Source organism: Pan paniscus, chromosome 2 (assembly GCF_029289425.2).
Source record: "Pan paniscus chromosome 2, NHGRI_mPanPan1-v2.0_pri, whole genome shotgun sequence".
Classification (NCBI taxonomy): Eukaryota; Metazoa; Chordata; class Mammalia; order Primates; family Hominidae; genus Pan; species Pan paniscus.
Window position 1 is genome coordinate 63,986,840 of NC_085926.1, and position 6,121 is coordinate 63,992,960.

Below are 6,121 nucleotides of genomic sequence, written 5' to 3' on the forward strand. Positions count from 1 at the left end.
AAGATTCCATGTTCTCTAAGCATAGTACCCCTCATCTAACCTTGGCTCAGCCCTCGAGACCACAGAACTGTGGTGCAGCTCTGGTTCAAAAAACAGCGATAATAACTGACATTAATCATTTTGCCAGAAGAACGGGAGGCTAGAAGTAGAAATTATGTTGATTTAAGTCAGGGTTTCACAACCTTGGCACTATGGACATTCTGGATAATTCTTTGTTTGGTGGGCTGGCCTGTGCACTGTAGGATGTTTAGCAGCATCCCTGGCCTCTGCTCACTAGATGCTAGTAGCATCCCCTTCCCAGCGTGACAACCAAAAATGTCTCCAAACGTTGACAAATGTCCCGTGGAGGGTAACATTGCACTTGACTGAGAACCACTGATTAAAGGGAACATAAAGAAAGGTTGTGTGTCTTGAGTTTATGGACACAGATTCTTACCAGCTGTATGTACTGATATCGATTTTATTATGTGCTAAGGGAGACCACCAAGACATTGCGTTTGTCCCAGATTTGCCTCCCTGACAATGTTTTGCTTGGGCTAATTGGTAAACGTTAGCTTTCATTCTCTGAGCAACTTGTCAACAAAGGGACGGCATCCAGAAATGGAGGGACATGCGTCTTAATTATACCTGCAGTGGTTAATGGGCCAGTGAGGCATTCCGGGTACTCTAAACCCTTGCTGACTTCTCCCAAGCTGGGGCCTGTCAGCTCTATCACTGTGCCAGGCTGCAACGAGTGCCAGTTCTGGAAAATCTGGCTGCCCTTCAGGGCCTTTTATTTTGACACTAATAAGCCTGATTTAGGCTTTGTATTATGGAGCAGCAACCAAATATTATTGCCAGAAAGGGCAAATAGCTGATGTCAGCGGTCTTTTCTAGGCAAGAAATGAACGTGATATTTTCTCCGCCTCCTCTCTTCTCACTGAGAAGATGATTCCTGGAGATAATCCACTTGGTTATCCGTGGATGTGAACATAATTTGGAGGCAGCAGTCACTCCAGATGGCCCGCTGAAGCTGGGAGTCCTGAGTTAATTTCAAGCCAAATTTCTCACTCCCTGGAGGAGCAGAGTGGAGGGTGTGTGTGCATGGGGAAGTCCAAGCTTTTCATATCTGGAAAAGAAGACTGGGAGAGGCCAGCATGAATGGCCACTGTCCTCGCCAAATCTGGATGGTATGTCTTAGGTGAGTTGTTAAGAAAACTTCCTGACTGCCATTGTGGACAGATCTTGGAACAGACTGCTGAGGGCAGCTGCAGGATGACTTTTTCTGGAGTTCAGAGCTGCCTGGGTGGTTCCAATGCTCTTGCCTGACTCAGCTAGCCCAGGCCTCCTGAGTGACCTCTGAAGGTGTGCCCCAACTCACTGAGCCCTAGATCTGTGTGGGCTTCTGAGGGGTGGGGAAGACATGGGGCCAGTAACATAGAACTACGGTGGATTGGTAGCTTCAATGAGTACAAAAGGAATTCCAGAGAAACTTAGATATTTGGGTGTACATCATTGCTCACTGGAATAAAAGAGAAAAAAAGAGAAGCAAAGAGAGAGGGGAGAGGGAAGAAGAGAAAACCAAAGGGAGGATTTTTACAAAGCATTACACATAGACAATCAAGCAAAAGATAAATGAAAGCCATCCAGATGATTGCAGTGACATTTGATTTAATAGAGTAGAAAGGAAGAAAAGTAGATTTCAGGATGATGGAATGGGACTGTTTCATCATATCAATTTTTAAAATATGTATTTCTTTTTTATTGCTAATTTATTACTGAAATATATCAGATTTTCATCTTTTGTCTTGCATCTTGGGTCTTGGGGAAAACTCACTTGGGCTTTGGTCTTAGGAACATGTTTCTGTCTATTTTTTCAAATAGTTTGAGGAGAATTGGTGTTAGTCCCTCTTTGAAAGTTTGGTAGAAGTTGGCAGTGAAACCATCCAGTCCCGAGCTTTTCTTTGTTAGGAGACTTTTTATTACTGATTCAATCTCTATACTCATTATGGGTCTGTTCAGGTTTTTATATTTCTTTCTGGTTCATTCTTCATAGCTTGTATGTGTCCAAGAATTTATCTGTTTCTGCTAGGTTTTCCAGTTTGTTAGTATATAGTTGTTCATAGTAGTTTCTTACGATCTTTTGTATTTCTGTGGTATCAGTTGTAATGTCTCCTTTTCCATTTCCGATTTTGTTCATCTGGGTCTTCTCTCTTTTTTCTCGGTTAGTCTAGCTAGTGGTTTATGATTTTGTTTATCTTTTCAAAAAGCAAACTTTTCATTGTGTTGATCCTTCATATTTCATTTTTAGTCTCTATTTCATTTAGTTCTGCCCTGATCTTTATTATTTCTTTCTACTAATTTTGGTTTTTGTTTATTCTTCTTTTTGTAGTTCCATGAGGTGCATTATTAGGTTGTTTATTTGAAATCTTTCTACCTTCTTGACAGAGGCATTTATTGCTATAAACCTCCCCCTTAGCACTGCTTTGGCTGTCTCCCATAGGTTTTGGTATGTTGTGTTTCCATTTTTATTTGTTTTTACATATTTTTTCTTTCTTAATTTATTCATTGACCCAATTGTTACTTAGGAGCATGTTGTTTAATTTCCATGTATGTGTGCAGTTTTCACAATTCCTTTTGGTATTGATTTCTAGTTTTATTCCACTGTGGTCTGGGAAGATACTTGATATGATTTTGAGTTTTTGAAATTTGTTGAGACTTGTTTTGTGGCCTAATGTATGATCTATCCTGGAGAATGTTCCATATGCTGATGAGAAGAATGTGTAATCTGTAGCTGTTGGGTAAAATGTTCTGTAATTATCTGTTAGGTCCATTTGGTCTAAAGTACAATTTAAATTCAATTTTTTTTGTTGTTGATATTCTGTCTGATCTGTCCAGTGCTGAGAAGGGGGTATCAAAATTCCCAACTATTGTGTTGGAGTCTATCTCCCCATTTAGATGAAATAATATTTGCTCTATATATGTGGGGACCCTAGTGTTGGGTGCATGTGTATATTTAGAATTGGTATATCTTCTTGTTGAATTTATCCCTTTATCATTATATAATGACTTTCTTTGTCTCTTTTTACCGTTTTTGACTTAAAGTCTGTTTTATCTAGTATCTGTTCACTTTTGATTTTCATTTGCATGGAATATCTTTTTTCATCCCATTTATTTATAGGTGAAGTGAGTTTCTTGTAAGCGGCATATAGTTGGGGCATTTTAAAAAATCCACTAAACCAGTCTGTATTATTTTAGTGGAGAATTTAATCTGTTTACATTCAAGGTTATTTATGATAGGTGAGGACTCATTCCTGTCATTTTAAAAATTGTTTTTTGGTTGTTTTGTATAACCTTTGTTCCTTTCTTTTTTTCTTGTCTGCCATTGCTTATGGTGGGTTTTTTGTTTTGTTTTGTTTTGTTTTTGTAGTGGTAACATTTGGGTCCTTTTTCTATGTCTCCTCTACGAGTGAGTTTATATTTTTGTGTATCTTCACGATAGTGGATATTGCTCTTTTACTTCCAGATATAGGACTTCCTTAAGCATTTTTTTTTAGGGCCAGCCTAGTAATGAATCCCCTCAGGTGTAGCTCGTCTAGGAAAGATTTTATTTCTCCTTTATTTTTGAAGGATAGATTGGCTGCAGATAGTGTTTTTGGCTGACAGTTTTTTTTCTTTTAGCAGTTTCTCACATTCTTTCTTTCATCACATTCTCTCCTGATCTGTAGGTTTCTGCTGAGAAATCCACTGTTATTCTGATGGAAGTTCCCTTATGTGTGACTTGATGTTTTTCTCTTGCTGTTTTCAGAATTTTCTCTGTCCTAGACTTTTGTAAACTTTCCTGATTTTAAATTTTAAGGATTTCAAAAAATTTAGAACCAACCCCTGTGTCCAAATAAAGTATGTCACAGGGCTGGATATGACTGTGAGCTACAGTTTTCAACATCTGGTTTTATTTATCATATATATTGAAATAAAAACAAAACTAGAGAAATATATAAAAACAGCAAGAACTATTAATAGTTGTTCCAATGTGTGGGGGTTTTTTTTGTTTTTGTTTTTTTTTGAGACGGAGTCTTGCTCTGTTGACCAGGCTGGAGTGCAGTGGTGTGATCTCAGCTCACTGCAACCTCTACCTCCTGGGTTCAAGAAATTCTCTGCTTCAGCCTCCTGAGTAGCTGGGATTACAGGCGTCCACTGTCATGCCTGGCTAATTTTTGAATTTTTAGTAGAGATGGGGGTTTCATTATCTTGGCCAGGCTGGTCTTGAACTCCTGACCTCATCATCCACCTGCCTCAGCTTCCCAAAGGGCTGGGATTACAGGCGTGAGCCACCACACTGGACCCCAATGTTTATTTACTTGATCAAATCATTCCGGTCCTTCAAAATGCAATATAAGCACAACCTCTTACTAAAACCCTTTCTAAACATGCCCTCCACTTCCCACTCCATCATTCCATCCCATCTGCCCCCTCTGTGGTCCAAGCCATCATAATACCTTCTGATTATGGCATGAGACAAGACAGCTGCTAGAGCTCCAGCCATCACATCTGCACTCCAAGGAGCAGGTTAGGGGAAGGAGGTGAAGTGCAAAAGGGCCTCCTTCCAGATGAGGCAGTCCCTCTCAGACGGCTTTCAGAAGCTGTACCCAAGAACTTCACTTACTTATATGTCATTGTTCAGTCCTTGCTCCAAGGGAGTTTGGGATATATAATCACATCATTAACTGAAGTAAAATCAGACATCTGTGTAAAGGGGGAAAAGATTATTAGGTGGGCAATTAGCATTCTCTTCCATGACTTGTTTTCCTGTTATCTTTTTACAAATATGGGAACCACTCAGACTGTAGTCTCTCCCTCTTGCTATCCCAGAGGATGAGAAGAATGGTTATCAATGGCAAATAGCAGTTGCAGCAGAGCAACACCAAGAGCTGGCTTTTCAGTCAGGAGCAGACACTGTGTCTCCTTGTGGTTTTTCATGCTTTACACATTCAGAGAAATTTCTCTAGTAACAAACTATAGAAATGATTCCTGAAAGTATAATCTTTCCCCGCTTTTACCGTTGTCCCCTACAATTCATTCTCCAAACAACCGTTGTTTCTAAATACATTATGCCGTGTTTCCCAATTTAAACATCTTTAATGGCTCTTATTGTCCTTAGGACAAGGCTACAAATTTTAGTAAGAACTAGAATGCCTGTGCGACTTAGCAGTGCTGTCAACCTCCTTCCTCCTCCAAGTCCCATCTCTCTTGCTCTCATTCTTGGCTTCATCTACACTGGCATTACTTCAATTCTTTGAATGTGTCAAGTTCTTTTTGTCCTTTGCACAGGCTGTTCCCTCTGTCTTGAACTCTCTGCCCCCAGCTGAATGACACTGCCAAGTGTTAGCTGAAATGCTGCCAGGTGTCAACTGAAATGTCATATCCTCAGAGAGGCCCTTCCTTACCATTTCATTCAGAGCACCTTCTCCACCCATTCTTCTTGGGCTCTACATTCTCACTCACAACCTCCCCACAGTTCAGGACGCTGTATTGATGTGTGTGATCACTTCTGATAGCCAGTCTTCCTCACTAGACTCCATCTAGGGTAAGGACAGATGCACCGTTTGGTATGCTTGGCATGCAATCTAGTACCTGACAAATTAGAGGTGCTCAATGAATATCTATTGCCTGAATCTCTAAAATAAGTTAGTATGTTTGTTTGGTGCTATGGTACTTAAACAGGTAAAGGGCATATGAGACTCAGTTAAACTGAGGATGTAAATCCCCGGTTGTGCAGGATCTGATATAATCCTAGATTCATAAGTTTTTGTGCTGGGTCTGGGGAGACACCCTCTCTCCCCAAACCCAGCACAAAAACTTATGAATGTAGGATTATATCAGATCCTGCACAACTAACCACTTATCAATACCTAAAGTCACCCCTCCCTTTTTTTCCTCCTTTATTCTTATACAGAATGAACTTTCTAGGCCTTCCTAGTTCAGCTGTTCTATGCTGGGTGATGAATGTGAGGTGTCTGCTCCTTTATCCTCAATTCAGTTATGTGCATTAATTAAGCATAAATAATTGAGCAGTGGGTGGGGGAGAGGGTGCCCATGTATTTACATCTTGGGATATAGCTCTATTGCTCTAAAAAACAAA

At 40.1% G+C, this 6,121-nt stretch overlaps 1 non-coding gene across 1 annotated transcript; it reads right to left on the bottom strand.

The window, feature by feature from the left end:
- Positions 1-4,813: 4,813 nt before the first annotated feature.
- Positions 4,814-5,026, bottom strand: LOC112439534 (small nucleolar RNA U3). The gene has a single exon (XR_003027798.1). It is a non-coding gene; the product is annotated as a small nucleolar RNA U3 (small nucleolar RNA).
- Between the last annotated feature and the right edge of the window lie 1,095 nt (positions 5,027-6,121).